Source organism: Carcharodon carcharias, chromosome 2 (genome assembly GCF_017639515.1).
Source record: "Carcharodon carcharias isolate sCarCar2 chromosome 2, sCarCar2.pri, whole genome shotgun sequence".
Taxonomy (NCBI): Eukaryota; Metazoa; Chordata; class Chondrichthyes; order Lamniformes; family Lamnidae; genus Carcharodon; species Carcharodon carcharias.
The window spans coordinates 188,853,081-188,874,358 of NC_054468.1; positions in this window are offsets into that span (position 1 = coordinate 188,853,081).

Sequence of the window (21,278 nt, forward strand, 5' to 3'; positions counted from 1 at the left end):
GGGTGCAGGGACTTCTGAAGAGTGGAGGTGCAGTCGGTTGATAACGGGGAGGGAGAGATTGCGGCAGAAGATTTGCTTGAGGGGCCTGAGGGGAAACACTCTTATAGCTCCACATTGTAGTGGTGGGAAAGCGTTTATCTGCTGTACCTCCCACCTCCTTTTCAGCTACCAGGTTTCTCGATCCCTGGGAATTCCAGTCCACAGACACAAAGTTCAAATGGCTACCAAAATCTGAGAAATGAAGCCTCGTTTATGTATTATAATCACTGATCCACTTCTCCCGAGTTTGTAGTTTGGACGCCTCGAAGCTGCTACGGTTAAACCAGTGGGTGGGATGTTGAGGCCTGGATTCGTATTTTTAACCAATTTTACCCTTCATCCTAACCCTTTTCCGCATCTCACGGGGGTGGGTGGGGGTACAATTCCATTCGAAGCATCGGGGAGTCAGAACAAGTGTTTATGCTGGATTTCTTTTATCAGGACTTTATCTGCAACCCATTTTAACCACAACTGAAATGAAAGTACGAAAGCAAAATACTGTGGATGCTGGAAACCTGAAATAAAAGCAGAAAATGCTGGAAATACTCACGTCTTGCAGCATCCGTGGAGAGAACAGAGGTAACATTTCAGGTAGATGACCCATTATGGAAGGTCATCGATCTTGAAACATTGGGCAGAATTTTCTGCCTGTCGGGTGGGTGGAGCAGGAGCAGCCGGGCGCGGACCCAATTGGCACAAGCGATCGGGGCCGTGCCACCATTTTGCGCAGGTGGGTCAATTAAGGCCTGTCCTGCACATTTCCACTCCCATGAATAGCGGGAGTGTGTGGGCTGCAGCGGGCGTACATAGACCGCCGGGTCCAATGGCGACCCGACAGATTGTTTAAAGGAAGGCCTGGAAGCCTCCTGTAGGCTGCTCACAATGGCCACGTCCAGGTCACACCGCAGGGGGTCTGCTGAGCAGGGCACGCTGGAGGGAAGGGGAACAGGACAGGCTGCAGGGTAGGCCAGCGGGGGGCCAATGTGCCCCTCGCTTTTCTGATGACTGCCTTGCTGCCCTCCTCGAGGAGGTGGCAGCACAGCGGGAGGTGTTGGTCCTCCAGGATAGGAGGGGGAGACCCCGCCACATGACCAATCATACCTGGGCGGAGGTAGTGAGCTCCCGCAACGTGGTGCGGTGCACCTGGTTCCAGTGCCGTAAGCAACAATTTGTTGCGCTCTGGAAGGGTGAGTACCATGTTGGCATTGGGCATTTAACCCAGCAGGTATTAGCCTTTGGCCCCCCCAACCCCTCCCCAAGTCTTACTGTCATGACTGCATTGAATCATGTTGGGCATTTCTCATACGCTGGGTGGGCAAGCAGATAGTGCCCATGCCTGATTGGTTCATGAGGAGATGAGTTCTTCCCCACATCATGTGTTGATCTTAGTCACACATGACTAGTCTGGGGGCAACCCGCAGGAGATGCAGCTAGGTACATACTCAGAACTCCAACACATGTCCTATTCACAGTGATGAGATTGTGGAAGGGGAGCCTCAACATCTCGTGGCCAAGAGCCATCTGCTGCCCTCGACGCTGCACGTAGTTGTGCCTCCTTGCTATGGGAGCTAAGACAATGTGTTTCCTAAAGTGATGGACACAGAATGTAGCGGGGAGAGGAGGCACTGGAGGCCTGATATGGGCCACTGTGGTTGAGGTGCGGTGTGCACGTGCAGAGTCCATGTGTGATTAGCCGCAATGAATGGTGTTCTCTGTCTTTCAGGAGAAGAATGCTCGCAATGCATGTGAGTGTTTGTGGACTGGAGGCGGCCAGGTCCAGCTCATCATTTTAAGCCGTTTCTAGCAGGAGGCCCTGGAGCTTGAGAGGCACCATGCGTCCAGGTCCATTGGTGTCGATGAAACGGGGGTGGAACGGCCAAGTATTTGAGGTCAACAGTGACATCTGGTCTGTCTTCCCACCATCCATAGCACTGATGATTGTTTGATTTGTTATTATTGCGACATTGCTCATTCACAGACTGATAGAGTTAGACATGTGGGTCATAGACAAAGGTCCCTTGGCCCTTCAAAGATGCGTGGGTCAACCACCTTCCAAAGTCGTCTTATCCCATTTCCAACCACTACCCCCATGGCCTTGTATGCCATGGCATTGCAACTGCACATCCAAATACTTATTACATGTTCGGAGGGTTTCTGTGTCCACCACCCTTTCAGGCAGTGCATCTCACATTACTGTGTGCAAAAGTTGCTCATCACATCACCTGTCAACCTCATGCCCCTTACCTTAAATCAATGCCATCAGGTTACTAATCCCTCCACCAAGGGGAAAAGTTCCTTTCTGTCAACCCTATCTATGCCCTTCATAATCTTATAAAGCTCAATAATGTCACCGCTTAATCTCCTCTGCTCCAGGGGAAATAACCCCAGTCTATGCTATGTCTCCTCAAAAGTCAAACTCTCCAGCCTAGCCAGCATCCTGGTCAGCGACCCTCTGCACTTTTTCCACTCCAATCACATCCCTCCCATGAAGCGCATATCACAACTGCACGCAGAACTGTAGCTGTGGCCTAGGCATATTTTCCTGCACTTGCAACATGACTTCCCTGTTCCTATATTCTATTCCTCAGCTAATAAAGACCAAGTATGGCATTTACCTTCTTAAACACCTTATGTACCTGTCCCGCTACCTTAATGGGCCTGTCAACATATCCAGCAAGGTCCCTGTGATCCTCCTTACTTTCCAAGGTCCTACCATTCCTCGTGTATTCCCGTACCTTGTTTCTCCTGCCCAAGTGCATCACCTTACACTTATCCTCACATAACATTCCATTTGACATTCCTTAGGCCATCTGACCAGCCCATCTGTATCCGCCTGTAATGTAAGGGTATCCTCCTGACTATTTGCCACCTCACCAATATTTGTCACCATAGGTTCTGGAAGGTTGAGCGCATAATGAGCCAGGGGAAAGGGATGAAGTATGTCATTGTGTGCACGCTAACTGATCTACTGTCCTTGTTGTTATTTTCAGCATCATCCGAGCATGGCCGCCAGGAGCAATTCCAGATGCCCCTCTCTCACCTGAGGGCCCTCAACTGTCACTTGCGTTACACCATTTCAGCGAGGCAGGCACCAGCGCAGATATTAGCACATTGGTAGGCAATGCAAATCAGCTAGTGTCCTGGGGAACAGTGGAGAGGGCACTTCACAATCACTGGAGGAGCTGGCAGAGACAGAGAGTGCCAATGGCGCCAGCAGTCAGAGGACTGCAGGGGACCAGGCACATGCTCAGTCACTGCGTGATGTGCCTCTGGAGTTGTCTGTGACGCTGCAGCTGCAGGAAATGTGGCACGGTGTGCGGGAGCATCTGGCAGTATTGCATGAGACTATGCTTTGCTTGGTGTCTGTGGTGGAGGAGTCCACGTGGAGCATCAGTGATGCAATGAGCCTCATGGAAGAGTGTCGTGCTTCCTCCTTGGGGAGAGTGGCGACTCTCGTGGAGAGGGGCCTCCAGGAGAACAAGCAGGTTCTCCTGGAGTTACGCTCAGACCTGCAAGCCCTCACAGCACCAGTGACCACAGCTGGTCATTGCCAATGTGGGAGATAGTGTAGGCTTCAAACTTCCCAGCTCTTTGCCCATCCATTGGCGATGAGCAGGGAGGTCCGGGGCAACCTCACATCGGCAGAGCAGCTGCTTGTCGTATCTGCGAGCTCCTCTCATGCGCTCCGGATGAGGGCAACAGCTGCTCCACCCCACTCCCAGTGACCACTTCATCAGGTGAGGCTGCAACGACTGGGGAGATGCCAGCTGTGGATCTGGCAGATCCCTCCCAGGTGGGGCCAGCACAGGCTCCATGGACCAGAGGACAGCCGCCAAGGTCATCGAGGCCAAAAAGACAGCAGAGTCAGCAGGCTGTCTCAGATGCCTCTCCAAGCGATGGGGCGTCACCGAGACATGGCACCCATAAACGTAAGCATAAGGCACCTTAGGCCCACCACGGTTTTCTCACTGGTGCTTTTGTGTTGGCCCTAGATTAAGGAATTATTATTTGTTTATGCTTGAAAAACATTTTGTTTTGACTTTGTTTGACCTTATGATGGTAAAAATTAAAACCAGATGTGTTACCATAGCTGAGGGTGGCTCCTTTGTCCTGTGTTTATATGTTTTGCATACATATCATGAGTGTTTGAGTGGACATTGAAGTTTATGTCCAAAGCCCTTAGTTGCAGGTAATGAACTGGCAGATTTAGCACTTAAGTGCCGAGTATGGAAGCGCCAGGCAAGGCTGGTCCTGCTGATCCATTTGTGTGGAGCTAGCTGAAGGTTTATTGGATTAAAGTCTCCCAGGTGTCCCTGCCTCCTTGGTGGAGTCCCAGGTCAGCATTTAGCCCCTTATCATTCCCCTGTGCTTCCTCATCCTCTGCTGACTCATCGTTTGCAGCTACATCCAATGCATCAACATCTTCATTGTCCACGGCGTCCCCCCCCATCCAGCACAAGATTGTGGAGAGCGCAGCATGCAACCATTATCATCGAGACACGATCTGGGGGGTACTGGAGTGCACTTCCTGAGTGGTCCAGGCATCGGAATCGCATCTTGAGAAGACCGATGGCTGTCTCCACCACAGTCCTTGTGGAGGCGTGGCTCCTACTGTAGCATTGCTCAGCTTCTGATATTGGATGGCGGAGAGGTGTCATGAGCCACCTTCTGTGGGGATAGCCCTTGTCACCCAACAATCATCCATCAAGCCAAGCTGGAGCACTGAAGAGCTCCGGCACCTGGGAGTGTCTGAGGATGTAGGCATCGTGGAAGCTGCCTGGGTACCTGGCACAGACTTGTAGAATCTGCATCCTGCGATCACACACTATCTGCACGTTCATGGAGTGGAAGCTCTTCCTGTTGATGAAGGCACCGGACTCACCTGCTGGCGCCTTGATGGCCACATGTGTGCAGTCTATTGCACCCTGGACACAGGGGAAGCCAGCAATGGCCGCGAAGTCTCTGGCTCGCCGTGTCTGGTTTGCCTAGTCCCAGAAGAAGTGGATGAAGGTCAGTGCACGCCTGAACAGAGCATCTGTAACCTGCTTGACACAAGTGTGCACAGCTGCTTGGTTGACACCGCAAAGATCACCCACCGAGCCCTGGAAGGAGCCGGAGGCATAGAAGTTGAGGGCAACTGTGACCTTCAGAGCCGCTGGCATGGGGTTAGGAGCTGCCCCCAGTGGACATGTCAGAACCCATACCCAGGCTAAAGTGAGGCCTCTGAAAAGCTGCAGGCCTGATAAAGATTACCAACTGCAGAGTGCTGACCTGAAGGTTAAAAGTACACAGAAAGCTGATGGAATTCGTTCTGAACTGCTACAGATCACACAGGCATGTTTAAAAAACTTTCTGCAATAAATACTTCACAAACCAGATTGACAACCCACTGAGCCCTCTTATCTCACCCATGGATGAATTTTATTATAATGTCTCTTATCCACCTGCCCGTGTACCGACCCGAAGATTGCACAGGCGCCTGAAAATCAACGGCGATTGACGATTTACAGGCCTTACCTAGCCCGTTAATTAATGGCGGGCACGCGTCGAACTTCATTGCATGCCTGCCCAGTGAAATATTGTGATGGCACACGGTGACGTTGAGATGCTCGCCCAATGTCACCGTGCCTCATTTAACGCGGTGACAAGCGGGGCCTGCCCCCCGCACCTCAAGTAGAAAATTCTGCCCATTAACACTAAAATGCAAGTGTTTGCTATAGACCTGTCAAATATCCACTTACTCTGCTAGGCTCGCCTTTTCAATGTTGCGACATCCTATACACGAGATGACATTGTATAGTATTTTTAAAATACCATCTGATATAAGACACAATAGAGATAATTATTTCCCATTGCTGTATAACATTGTAACTACTGCACTGTGTGCATAAAATATAGGTGACTCATAACATATCTGTAAAAATTGGCATGTGTGTAAAACTAAAGTGTTCAATCTTCTTCATTTAGTGAGAATTTGTGATGAATAGATTATGGCTCTGCTTTGAATCCAATTTCTGACTCTAAAAATGCAAATGTTATATCATTCCAAAATGATTTGGGATTTGAGATCTACATGGTTTTCGTGTACATGTATAGTAATAATGCCACATCACTCACTACTGCACTACAGCCTGTGAATCAAACACACATTGTATTGTTCTGCCACACATGAAGCTATGTGAAAAAATTATACAGAATTTGTGTCAAAAGTGTGATTTATTTTGGAGTTCTGGAAACCACAAGACATTGCAACAAATTTAGCTTATGTTAAACTTGATGGCTCGGATCATCTGAACCCAATAACGATGATGTTTGCTGTTATTGAGGGTCACAAAGGCATCAGAAATTCCAGGCAGCTAATTTACACCCAACCCAGAACTACTGATACATCAGAAATAGCTTCTTTGGAGCCCTCACTGATGATCCTGTTGGGACCATCAGTGTATAAACCTGGACTATTTACCACATACTTAATCCATTTTTTACACTGAATTACTTAAGAGCTGTTCCTAGCAGGCATAAACCTGAATTTGTAGTCTGACTTCAAATCAACTATCACCCCTGTGGGCCAGAAAATAATACATTTCAGACAAGTCCTTTACTAAAAGCAAAATAAACTTTAGGTTTATGTAAACATAAGTCAACTTGAATGACTTAGGAACAGCAGTAGGCCATTTATCCCCTTAAGCTGATTCCATCATTCAATGAGATCATGGCTGATCTGTGACCTAACTCCATATATCTGCCTTTTCCCCATTCTCCTTAATACCTTTAGATAACAAATAATCTATCAATCTCAGTTTTAAAATTTACAATTGATCTACCATTAAGTTTAATTTGCAGATGACAGTTCCAAACTTCTAACATCCTTTGTCTGTAGAAGTCCTGATTTCACTCCTAAAAAGTCTAACCCCAATTTTTAGACAATGCACCCTGGTCTTAGACTGCCCAGCTAATGGAAATAGTTCCTCTCTATCTACCCCATCTATTCCCCTTAATATCGTGGAAATATCAATCAAATCACCCCTTAACCTTCTAAATTCCAGGGAATATAATTCTACAATCTCTCCTTGTATTTTAACTCTTATAATCTAGGTATCATTCCAACAAAACCTATGCTGCAGTCACTTCAAAACCAGTTTATCCTTCTAAAGGTGTTGTGCTCAGAACTGCTCACAATACTCCAGGGCTTTGCATAGGTGAAGCATGACTTCTACCCCATGTATTCTAGTCTTCTGGATGTAAAGGCTAGCATTCCATTAGCCTTTTTGATCATTGTTTGTACTTGTTCATGACACTTTAATGCCTGTGTACCTGGACCCGCAAGTCTATTACTATTAACAAGATCTTGTTGCTGTGTGCAACAGTAAGATGATTGTCAAAAGTTTGAGTAATTATGAGCAGTAAGGGGATCTTTAGAAAGACTGATTAATTCTTCCTCCAGTCTCAAATTGAGGTTGTAAAAAAGGACCTTTTGTATATAATTTTTCTGCACTCCAGATTGTATCCCTGGACCTGACTCCTCTTACTCCTAATAATGTGTTATAGAAATATCTGTGTGTCATAAAATCCCAAAGTAAAATTAATTAAGGTGCAACAATTGTTTATATATAATTCATTAATTTGTATCAACTTAATGTTGGACCTGGAACTTTATACCTGCAACATTATCTATTGACAAATCCATCTTAAAAATTAGTTTGTCATTCAATAACTAATTTGATACATTAACTAACTTAAAATGATTTTTTTCTACACAAGCCCATTCATACTTCATGTGCAGTTTCTACCAACGTTATGTTAGCCTTAACATATTTTAAAACAATGAACTCAAATAGGATTACATTAGATTACCTAGGATATACAGCACAGAGACAAGCTATTTGACCCAACTAGTCCATAAATGCTTCACTGTGCCTTCTCCCATCTTTCCTCATCCAACTCTATCAACATAACTGCTTATCTGGCCTCTCCTTAAATACTATTCTATTCTGTTCGTCCACTCTCTGTGATAATGAGTTCCATATTCTGTAGGATTGTGACCACACTGAGCCCTCTTCTCCCGCTCGTGGATGAGTTTTACACAAATTTCTGCTACCCGCCTGCCTGTTGTGCCCATGCGATGAGCCAAAGATTGCATGGGCGCCGCAAAATCCCCGTCATTTGGAGCTTCAAGGGCCTTAAGTGGCCCGTTAATTAATGGCGGGCACGCAACGGAGATCGTCGCACGCCCGCCCACTCACTGAAATATTGCGATGGCATGCGGTGACGTCGGGAAGCTCGCCGACGGTAAAATTCTACCCACAATATTTATATGGCGAGCCCAGTTGAGTTTCTGGTCAATGGTAAACCCCAGGATGGTGATAGTGGGGGATTCAGTGATGGTAATGCCATTGAATGTCAAGGGACGATGGTTAGATTATCTCTTATTGGAGATGGTCATTGCCTGGCACTTGCGTGCCGTGAATGTTACTTGCCACTTGTCAGCCCAAGCCTGGATATTTTCCAGGTCTTGCTGCATTTGGACATTCACTGCTTCAGTATCTGAGGAGTTGTGAATGGTGCTGAACATTGCGCAATCATCAGAGAACATCCCCACTTCTGACCTTATGATAGAAGAAGGTCATTGATGAAGCAGATGAAGATGGTTGGGCCTAGGATAGTACCCTGAGGAACTCATGCAGTGATGTCCTGGAACTGAAATGACTGACCTTCAACAATCACAACCATCTTCCTTTGTGCTAGATATGACTCAACCAGTGAAGAGTTTTCCCCCCTGATTCCCATTGACTCCAGTTTTGTTAGGGCTCCTTGATGCCACACTTGGTTAAATGCAGCCTTCATGTCAAGGGCAGGCACTCTCACCTCACCTCTGCTGACAACAAAGATGTAGTGAAGGTCTATGTTCTGACACTTTACCTGAAGCTAGGTAACAGTAAATACCACATCAATAGTATCTCTGCCATTTCTGAACCCATACAGTCTATCAGCCAAAAATGTTTTAGCTGTAAGCTTGATATAATAAGGATAATCCTAGCAGGAATTTATCCAGCGATGACAATTAGGAAAATTCCTTTGATGGCCAGAAACACGTCTGACTCCCCTGTGTTTAAATAAATAATAATATATGCATCTCTGTTATCTTACAGGATGATTTCTTTTCACCATATCAGCTGAAAAAGTGCTAGTTGGTTCCTCCAGCTTGCCAGTGGAGACAAACTTAATTGCCTTAATGATCTAGAGCAATCAACATACTTCAGCAAAAGACAGTATGATCAGACTTTAATATAATTGATATTTGATCACATTTTGTAGTTTGGACTTCCAATTTAATACATTCTTAAAATAGTTCACCGATCTGACCATGATTTGGATTTTATCAGTTAACAAGGTAGAGCCATCAACATTCTAGGAGAGTGACATGCAGAGAGAGAGAGCCATAGAGAGTTCATAGTACTTCATTGAACCATTTTATACCATGTTTGTCAGCGACATATGTTTCTCAACCTTGTCACCTCACCACATTTCTTCCATGGCTTTCAGCTTTAAAACTCACTATATTACGTATGGTTGATCATTTATAAAGAATTTATGCCAAAAAAATATTTGTAGCAGTACTTCATTAAATTTAGAACTGATAAAATTCGGAATAAAAATGCTCAGTGTTTTGAGTTCCACTTAGAATAATTACTGCTTGTGTTTATATAACACGTTCTCACATTTAAACACACTTTGACAATATTTTACTTTTGGAGCCCTGCAACTGTTGTTATGTAAAGCAAAAGCAGCATCCACACTACATTAGCAATTGAAAGAGTGGCCAGTTGACCAATTTTTATTCTTTCATGGGATGTGGGCATACTGGCAAGGCCAGCATTTGTTGCCCATCCCTAAGTGCCCTAGAATTGAGTGTTTTGCTAGGCCTTTTTAGAGTCAACCACACTGCTGTTAGTCTGGAGTCACATGGAAGCCAGAGCGGTGCAGATTTCCTTCCCTAAAGGGCATTAGTGAATCAGGTGGGTTTTTATGATAATTGGTGATAGTCTTAGTAATGATGACCATGAAACTAGCTTTACCTTCTAGAGGCAGAGTATTGCCGTCAGTGGTACAGGGCAGGCCCGACACACCGATGCGTAAAATGACTTGCAATGACGTCGGGTGAGCGTCCCGATATCATGTTTGGCGGTCACGTGCCAGAGGTGGCTGCGCACCCGCCGAACTGTCAAGGGCCTATTAAGGCCATTAAAAAAGTAATTAAAGTTGTTAACAACGCTGCCCGTCCAACCCTAAGGTTGGCAAGTAGGCGAAGAGCCCAAGTGGCCTTCGTGTTTTTCAGGAAAGCTCATCCACGGGCGAGGTGAGATTTCCTGAAGCTTTTATGAAATAAATACATTTTCTTAACTTCACAAGCATGTCCCAGCTTATGTGACACTGTCACATGAGGGGACATGTTTAAATACATTTTTAATTTATTTATTGAAAAGTTTTGTCACCCATTCAATCTTCTTGAGGCAGCTCCGTGCCTCGGGGAGATTGTTGTGCTGTTTCATGCACATGCGCTCCTCCTCCCTCTTCTCCCTCCTCCCCTCACCCGCACAGGTAGCGCTGTGCTACCGGCTGAGCGTTATGCTGAGTGGGCCTTAATTGGCCCGCCTGCATAAAATCACAGTGCACAGCTGATCGTGGGCAGCGATTGGTTCCACGTCCGCCCTGGCCGTCTCCCACCCAAGGAAAAATTCTCCCCTAGATTTATTAATTGAATTTAAATTCCACCATCTGGAACCATGTTTCCAGAGCATTAGCCTGGGTCTCTGGATTACTAGTTCGATGACATTACCACTACGTCACTACCTTCCCCCTTAATGGTGGTTGTATTAGTTGTGAAAGAAATATTTGCAAGCAACCATGAAAGCTCCTTTTTATTCAGCATTGTGATATTTTAAAAGCTACCTAATCATCCAAAGGGCAAAGTCTCCCACAACGTACACAGTAATGCTGGGAGAATCAGTATGAACTATGCACAAAAATTCTGATGTACAGTTTGAACTCACAAGCTTCTAACCCAAAATGAGAGTTCAATTAATTGAGTTAAATCAACACTTCTTAGTTAACCTCATCCAAATCTATTAAATTTATAAATAGAAAAATATACAAAGAGAATGCACATTTTAATTGTAAATTTTTTGCTCAGCATTTTGTATTTGCTTTTATATATGCTATGTACATACTTGCATGGATATGGTTTCCATCAATTTATTGCTTTATTTTACAGTATTGGTTCCTCCATTGTCTAAGCTGGCGGAGATTTCTTTTCAGTTCAATTCAAAAACATGATACAGGTGATAAATTGTAAAGATTGCAGAAAATTTAGCTGGAATAAGCTTCCCTTGTTTTGAGATGAGGACTTAATGCAGCTGCACCAGATCTTAGAACAAGTAAACCAGTCTTACATCTGTTGAAAAGGCAATCATCAATTATGTCTTTCTACACTTTCTTTTCATTCTTTCTTTCTTTCCTTTGATTTATCATGAATTGTCTTTTAGCATGAGATAATAAAGGGGGTAATTTTTCAAGTTTGCACTGCTGGTGGGGAACCTCACTCACAACCAGTACATATTGGAAAATCATGGGTGCTCTGCCTGTGATTTTTGAATTAAAATCAATGGATGGAAAATCACAAGTGTCCACAGGTTTCATAACATGCGAGGTCTCTGTCATTAGCTTGTACTCAGAAAATCATCCAAACATTTAAATGAACACACACAAACACACACTAGTGAAAGTCAGCTGGAATGAAGTTGTTTTCATATTTTGAAGAGAAAACCATAGGCTGGATTATACACTGAGGGCCGGCTCCTAGCACCCCTGCAAAAATGTCAGGGGCGAGCCAACCTCTGCTTGGCCAACTCACCCTGCTTTAATTTTTTGAGCAATGGCCCTTTAATTATTGTGAGGCAGGACTTCTGTCCATCTCCAGGAGGAAGTCCCACCTCATAGAACTACCAGCCAATCGGTGGTCAGCACTTCTTTGCCATAACCAGGATCGGTGGCTACTGCCAGCATTGGAGGAGGCCCTGGAGGGAGAGGAAACATGTATGTCCTGAAACCCAGATCCATCTGGGATTTCGCCAGGGACTGGGTTTGCAGGCCCCAGGGAGGGACATGTTGGACAGGGCAGTGGGATAGGGTGATGCAGGGAGGCAAAACAGTTGGGGGGGGAGGGGGAGCTCCAATTGGCACAGAAAACCTAGGAAGGAGGCACTCCCCTTTCACTGAAGAGCAACTCACAGGTAACCTGCCAGGCTCCACACTGGCCCCTCCTGCCACACATTAAATCAGAGCGGCAGCAGGATAAGGCCTTTACTTGGGCATTAACTGCCCACTTAAGGACCTCAATTGGGCCAAGAGGTTCTGGCTCACATGACACCTCTACTGCGCCTGTAAAATTGGGGCAGGGCAGGGACAGACCACCTAGCGGCAGGTATGCCACTGATTGCGTGGCGCCCTAACTTACAGCTCCACTCCCCTGTTTTCTGCCCACGGGTAGTCCATAAAACTCTGCCCCATTGGATTTTTGAATGGAGGATTATAGGGAAGGAGATCTTGGAGATGTATGTCCCCATTCAGCAAGCCTTTTCTTCTCAATGTCATTGAGCAGAATTTTCTGGACTTAGTCCCTGCCAAAATGGCAAGATCATTACTGAGTTAAGAACCTGTTTGATTAAGTAGCAGACTTTGTTGATATTCTTTAACCAAGCCATAGCATTAGCATTGCAGTTCCAGGATGCTTGACTAGTCAAGGAAGGGCAAGTGGATGATGCACCAAATCATACATTGAAGAATCTCTATTTAAAGGAAGATCAGCATGAGTCTGGCAGCAATAAATGTAGCACTACAAAGGAGGAAGCTCTCATATAATAGGAGCAAGACATGGGAAGGTTGCCCCCACCCACCCCTCAGGTTCTCAAACTCATCCCTGGAGGTAATGATGGATGTGAGAAGGAGAGAAGCCCTTTTCCCTGAGGATGGGACGGACAGCCTGGCCAAGTGAACAGCAGAAATGTGGTGCCAGAACCTGGATCCAGTGCCAGTAAACATTAAATGACCTCACGAGCACTGGCAAGGCGAGTGCCCTGCACTATCAGCTGGCAACTATCACTCTCTCACCTCCCTAGCAATATCTTGAGCAACACTCCTCTAACCTTCACACCTTGCTACACACATTTCTTTTTCTCTAGCCTCCTCATCAAATTTCGATTGCAGCAGACAACATACATTCACCCTCATCATATTGTCCTCTCACACCCATTCCTCACAATTACCCTCCTCAAATGTTTACACCTCCAGCAATCAGTTCACTTCTGAAACTCATAACCCTCTAGCTTTTCTCATTGCAGAAGAAGAGCCCAAAACTCTAAGGAGTGACAGAGAACCTGGGGTTGACCTGTAGCCAAAGCCACCTTGACCGCAATGGAAGAGCATAGCCTTGAGATTGGCAGGGTGGCACAAGCACTGCCTATCAGTTTTGACAGTGGCCCAGAGACCTGGTGACAGCATTGGATGATGCACTGTCACTTGGCATTTAACTATCACTCATGTTGAATTGATGTCACCAATAAATGAGCTTTCATTATCTGCATTATGCTAAGTTTGTATCCGATTTCACCTACTTTCAGCACTAACCCTGTCTTTTACCTCGCAGATTCTTCATGGGTTCTGGCAAAAAGAACGAGGGAGAAGTCCAAGGGCCCTCAGGAGCATCATCATAACTATTGTGCACTCCCCACCAGGGTAGATATGTACACCTCAGTGGGTTTAGTATCACAGATAAATTGAGTACCACATGATGATAAGCACATTACCTGTGAGCTGGAACTGGTGCTGGAGCCAGGGCAGCAGCAGAAAGTCAGCATTGTGAGCTGGGGGGGGGGGGGGGGGGGGGGGGTGATGGCGCAAGACACTTCAAGTTCTGTTCAGCTGAACCTAGATGCTGAACCTTGGGAGTCATCCATGAAAAAGGTACTTGTGGAGCAACAATGGGAAACGTGTGTGCTGCTGTCAGCATTCCCAGACGTAGTGCACATCTTTTTGAGAGATAATAGAAAAGTCCATCTCAAGCACGAGTGCCATGATATCTTGGACATTTGTGCTGATGTCCAGCTCCATGGAAACAGTGAACACCTTCATGGAGAGCCAGGCAGGGCACTGAGTCCATGCTGGCCCAAACCAGAGGCCTGCACTTTCTGGTTGCCAGTCTATACGTCAATCAAAGCTTCACCTTGGTCACTCCCTGCCACACTGCCATTAGCTCTCCCACTCTTGGATAGCAGGGATTACAGGTGAAGCCTGAGAGGGAAGACGGAGAAAGGGCATATTGCACCGGGGGTTATTCTCAAGGCATCCTCATTGCTTGGCCCTTGCCCTCCCCCTCTCCAAGAAAGCTGCATCAGCTGCCATCTGCCCCATGACCAAGTCTACCCCTTCACAAGTGGGAGCAGTCTTTGGCAGGGCCCTCACAGACTCAAAACGCTAAGGACACTCACCATCTGCATCTCAAAGAAGGGAATGAGCAGCTTGCCTCTAGCTCTACTGAACATAGGAACATCCTATGTCCCTACTGAGGTCACAGGAGTAGCACCACACAGAAGTAATAGAAAAGTAAGAGGATGATGTCTTTGTTGAACAAAAGGATTCACTTGGTTGCTTATTGAAACATTAATTCTGTTATCATGTTCTTTATAATCAATGAAAAAATTAGTTTATGTGAACTTCTCATTGTCATGGTTTCTACTTTGTTGCATCCCCCATTCACCCTGGAAGCTTCATTCCATTGAATGGAATGATCAGCCTAGGTGAGAAGGAAAGGGTATGACTGTGATAGTTGGCTGGTTGACTAAGAATGAGGATGGTTTCACAATGTCTTTGACAGAATTATTTCGACAGGGTGAAGAAGGGTGCAAGGGCTCCCCACTTTTTCTCACTCCTCAGTTGATTGTCATAGGGTTTTTTGCAATTTATAAGGATGAATGTGCCATGTCAGTGTATGTATTTAACTGTTTACATGCTGACTGCAAAGAACTCATTCAGACAGGCTATCTTGAGTTTAAATGAGTAAGGGGTTAGTTGTTATTGTGCTAAAAAACTCACCCAGGTAAAGATGTTAAAATATTTTTAAAAAGATAAATACACTCCCAACTGTTGCAAAACACACACATGTATACACATGCACAAACAAAAATACACGTTACAAATTAGAGGAAGTTCATTTTTGACCACATATGATTCAACAAGAAAAGGAAGATAAAAAAATGAGTTCACTGATTGTAAGCCATTTAGGCTGTTGATCATGGCTGAGGCAGTTCTTGGAGCTGTAGTTTTGCACTTAGATTAGCACTAAGTGCGGTAGCAAGCAGGTAAAATAACATTTTACCTGCCAGCCGCAATGGCGGGTTTTCATGCCATATCATCCCAAACCCACCATATTACTTATGCATTCCCAGGAAACACGGTGTTTCGATGGCAGATGGGCTCCAATTCACCTGCCATGCCGTCACCTTGCTGCTTCATCACGCTAGCACCACATTTAATCTACAGCCGCGCTCAGTGCTTCCAGCCCAGGACTGCAGCAAAGAAGACTGCATTCCTAGAGTGCCTTTTGGATGCCATGGAGGCTCTGCTGTGATGTCCTCTACCCCCGCTCTGGCCGCAGGAGGGGCAGCTACATTACCACTCCAGCTTGATAGGTGATGGCAGTAGTGATCAGTGCCAGTGTTTCACAGAAAAGGTTAGCTAGAGGATGAATGATCTTATCCATGCAGCCAGGGTATGCCAACCATCTCATCACTCTAAACTCACACACTCAAGCCCATCACACATTCACTGGCATCTCACTCATTGCCAGCTCAAGAGGCAACACCACCCACTCTCACACATACCCTCACATGTCCATTTGGCCTCATCTCCTCTGGAGACTGCCTCTTTAGCCCTCACGATCTTGAGGCCACTTGCACAGATCAACATGTGCCCCCACACACACCCTGAGATACCTTCCTTCCCCAGTACAGCTCCCATCCTGCGGCCTGTTCCCTTGCCTGAGGCCACTTCTTCCCCTTCCCCAAGCAAGATCTTGCCCTGCAGCTGTTGAAAAGCCACCCATATATGGCTGATCTGGTAGGTAGAGACCTTCCCATGAGCTCCCTAAAAGTGATGTGGTGCTGTCTGTGAAGCCTGGCGCTGATGACTGTGAGTGCTGACCGAAGCAAGGTAGGCAAACAAACCTTGAAGTCTCAAACGAAGTGCTGCCTACCAAGTGCATGTCTGATATATGCTGTTGTGAAACACATCGGCATATTTTCCCCCCAACGTGGGTGGACGATCCAGCGGAGGGGATGTGTCCAGCCAGCTGACCTTATAATGATATGCTGATGTATTACAATGAGGTTTCCGACATCCAATAGCAGGGAACGTGGCCTGCTATTGGCGGGCAGAGTGGACGATTGCAAGCTGGTTTCACGATGTCATGAAACCGATTTTTGGCCTTTTGGCCATATTGTCCGCTTACGCCACCAAACACACCCGACCATGGTGGGCAGAGAAAATCCCGGCCTTTGTTTTTTATCCCTCCTGGAAACATTGCTTTTGAAGTCTTCTTTAGAATTTCTCTGTCTGCTGTCCACAGCATGATATAAGCAGGCAGGGCTCAACTTAGTTGAGAGAGAGAAAGGAGAGGCAGGCAGCCTTCGACTGCTGGTGTTGTCTGCTTTTCAGACTGCTCCAAAACAAGTAAGGTTTCAGAGTAAAAGACATTTCAAAATAATGATCCCGGTCACATGACCTCTCTCTCCATGATGATTGAGTATTTCATAGATGGTAAGTGATTAACATGCCTGGACAGACCTTGGCTATTGTGTTAATACCTAGCTGATTAATTTTTTAATATCCAGGCTACCACTTCTGAATGACCCATTCTCCCATGTACTGAGCTAGGAAGAACACATCAACAGCTCCAAGTCATAGGCATTGCATCTGTAGACTCTCCATCTCCAGCCTGATGGAATGGAATGTAACTAGTGATGCAAATAGTGGCAGCCATTTTAAGTCTCAGTCCATCTTTGAAGAATTCCTTGACATTATCAGGTATGAAATTCCACTGGACGGCTCCCTGCATATGTCTTAATTGTAATCCACATTGGAAACTGCCGGAAACTTGACCAACTTGCAGTTACAGATATGTCAGGTGACCTCTGGGAGCCATCTTAAGCCAGTGTCTTTGTTTTAACCATTGAAACTGCCTATTTAAAAAAAAATTCCATATGTAGCCCAGAAGGTGAAATTGAAATGTAATACTTGACATCAACACACAGCAACAGAATACTTACTTAGCTCTGAGCACACTTTTCAAATTAAGTGCACCATCATAGGCTTCTCTGGCGCCAGGCGTGTGGCTGCAGGCACCACCAACACATCAGACTCCTCCTCTTCTGATGAGGGTGCCAGGTACTCTCCGCCATCTCTACTGTCCTCTCCACAGAGCCATGTTGTAGAGGGCGCAGCAGTCCACAACAATCATTGAGTCCCTTGGGGCATATTGAAGGGCACCTCCTGATCTGTCAATGCACCAGAAGCTCATCTTGAGCAAGCCAATGGCTTGGTCTGTTGTAGCCCTGGTGGTAATATAGGTCCTGTTGTACCACACCTGGGTCTCTGTGATCAGCAGCCAGATCTTCAGTGGGTATCCCTTGTCTCCTAGGAACCTGTGGTGGATGAGACCACCAAAGGATGAAAGAGTCAGAGCAGTTCCCTGGATACCTGACAAAGAAATGCAAGGCGATTTTGCAGTGATCATGGACCAGCTGCATATTAAGGGAGTGGAAGCCCTTCCAATTAACAAAGACGCCTGGCTGATTTGATGGCACCTTAATTGCCACATGAGCACAATCAATCATCCGCTTTGGGCCTTTGGATATCCTCCCATTGATGAAAAGCTCAGAGTCCTTTGGGTTTGAGTCACCTCATCCTTGGCAAAGTGAATAGTTTGCGGCTTTGGCAAACAAGGTATCTGTAACCTGGCCAATGCAGTTGTGTGCACCAGATGGTGGCATCTGCAGGATTTCAGAAGCATATCCCTGGAAGAAATGAATGTGAAGGAATGAGTGCTGTGATGAACTAGGAATGCCACCTACTCCTCTTGAGTGGAGGTCTGCTTCCTGAAGGTTGCAGATATGCCTTCTGAGACACTGTTACGAACATACAAAATAGGAGCAGAAATAGGCCATTCTTCCCCTTGAGCCTGCTCCACCATTCAATAAGATCATGGCTGATATATTTGTGTTACGATTTCCACATTCCTATCTATCCCCGATAACCTTTGATACCCTTGCCTAACAAGAATCTATCTACCTCCACCTTAAAAATATTCAATGACCCTGCCTCCACCACCTTCTAAGGCAGAAAGTTCCAGAGTCGCACAAACCTCTGAGAGAAAATATTTTCCTCATATCTGTCCTCAAAGGACAACACCGAATTTTAAAACAGTGTGCCCAAGTTCTGGACTCACCCACAAGAGGAAACATCTTTTCCACGTCCACCTTGTCAATACCGATCAGGAACGTATATACTTCAATCAAGTCACTCCTCACTCTTCAAAACACTAGTCCAGTCTGTATAACCAGACTTCAAGCCCAGTCTGTATAACCATTCCTCATAAGGCAACCCCCTCATTCCAGGAATCAATCTAGCTTCATCAATGACCTTCCTTCCATCATAAGTGGGGATGTTCACTGATGATTGCACGAAGTTCAGCACCATTCACAACCCCTCAGATGCTGAAGCAGTACATGTCCAAATGCATCAAGACCTGGACAATATCCAGGCTTGGGCTGACAAGTGGCAAGTAATGTTTGCACCACACAAGTGTCAGGCAATGACCATCTCCAACAAGAGAGAATCCAACCATCGCCTCTTAATGTTGAATGGCATTACCATCACTGAATCACCCATTATCAACATCCTAGGGGTTACCATTGACCAGAAACTGAACTGGCCTAGCCATATAAATACAGTGGTTACAAGAGCAGGTCAGATGCTAGGAATCGTGCGATGAATAACTCACCTCCTGACTCCCCAAAGCTTGTCCACCATCTACAAGGCACAAGTCAGGAGTGTGACTGAATACTCCCCTCTTGCCTGGATGAGTGCAGCTCCTACAACACTGAAGAAGCTGGACATCGTCCAGGGCAAAGCAGTCCGCTTGTTTGGCACCACATCCACAAACATTCACTGCCTCCACCACTGATGCACAGTAGCAGCAGTGTGTACCATCTACAAGATGCACTGCAGGAATTCACCAAGGGTCTGTAGACAGCACCTTCCAAACACATGACCACTACCACCTAGAAGGACAAAGGCAGCAGATAGATGGGAACACCACCACCTGGAAGTCCCCTCCAGGTCACTCACCATTCTGACTTGGAAATATATCGTCGTTCCTTCACTGTCGCTGGGTCAAAATCCTGGAACTTCTTAACAGCACTGTGGATGTACCAACACCATATTGACTGCAGCGGTTCAAGAAGGCAGTTCACCACCACCACCTCAAAGGGCAACTAGGGATGGGCATTAAATGCTGGCCCAGCCAGCAAAGCCGACATCCCATGAATGAATAAAAAAGAAGCCTCCTCTGAACTACCTCCAATGCATTTACATCCTTCCTTAAATAAGGAGACCAAAACTGCACCCAATATTCAAGAAGTTTCTCACCAACACCCTATATAACTGAAGCATAACATCCTTACTTTTTTGTTCAGTTTCTCCGGTAATAAAGATAGCATCCCATTAGCTTTCTTAATTACTTGCTGTACCTGCATATTAAATTTTTGTGACTCATCCACTAGAACATCTAGATCTCTTTGCACCTCAGAATTCTGCAGCCATTCTCTGTTTAAGTAACACTGCTTTTCTATTCTTCCTGTCAAAGTGAACAACTTCACATTTTCTCACATTATATTCCATCTGCCAGATTTTTGCCCACTCGTTCAATCTATCTATACCCGTCTGCAACCTCCTTAAGTCTCTTCACAACATACTTTCCTACCTATCTTTGTGTCATCTGCAAATTTAACTGCCATGCCTCTGCTCTCCTCATCTCAGTCATGGATGTAAATTGTAAAAAGTTGAGGGCCCAGCACACCCCTGCGGGACTCCACTTGTCACATTCTGCCAAATCAGAAATGTTCAGACATGTGGAGAAAGTTCACTTTTGGCCTGTAGGACTCTGTGCTGGGGTATCACCTCCTCTGAGGTACAGCCCTATGTCCACCTCCTCTGTAACTTGGAGATGCATGTGGCTGTGAAGAAGGCAGCTGCTGCTGCTGCAGCTGCACAAGTTGCCGTGATTGCTGAGCTAGGTCATTTTGCTGCTACTCAGAGGTCCAAGCAACTGCCAAATAGGTAGCCCTCATGTTGCAGGGAGGTTTCACAGGCAAGAAGATGCGATTCAACTCAATAGACTCCAAGGCACTTGATAGCGGACAAAGTTGCAAGTCCCAAAGAAACTGGTGAACGCAGGCTGAACGAACTATTCTGGCTAACTACAAGCTTGCTGATTTCAATTTTCATACTGTTGCAAGCAGGTCAATTTCATTCAACAATGATTTCCTACCATACACATACCTCCTCCAACATGTTAAGATAAAGGGATATCATGGAACCCATACACTGACAGTTAAAGCCATAATGCAGGGTTAAAGACAGACTTATTGTATTTGTTAATTAGCCCCTTGACAAGTGCGCAGTACTTCCTGCTCAGCTCAGAACCTGCCTGGTTGAAAACCAGAATAGGACTGGATTGTGTCGAGATCCCAACCCAAGGTCTTTTGTAGGGGATTTAACTCCCCACATGCACTCACCCAAACTGTGTTGCAAGGAAGTTCTAAATAACTTTCATGTAGTCATCAGGTAAAGGTATCACGATGTAAAATATATTGTCACGTACCTCTCTTGGAAGGCATTTAATCCTAAAACCCTTGTAACACAGCTTCCTCATCCTTTCCTACAGGGTCTTTTCAAGATGAAGTGATGGCTCTAGACAGAAGTCAGAAAAGCAACAGAAGATTCCATTATATACTTCATCTGGCACAAGCACCAGCACAGACAGCAGTTACATAAAGAGTTTTTGAGGTGGGAGCATTGGATGAAACACCCATTAAAAATGGGAAGGTGTCAAGGAGCAGCTAACAATG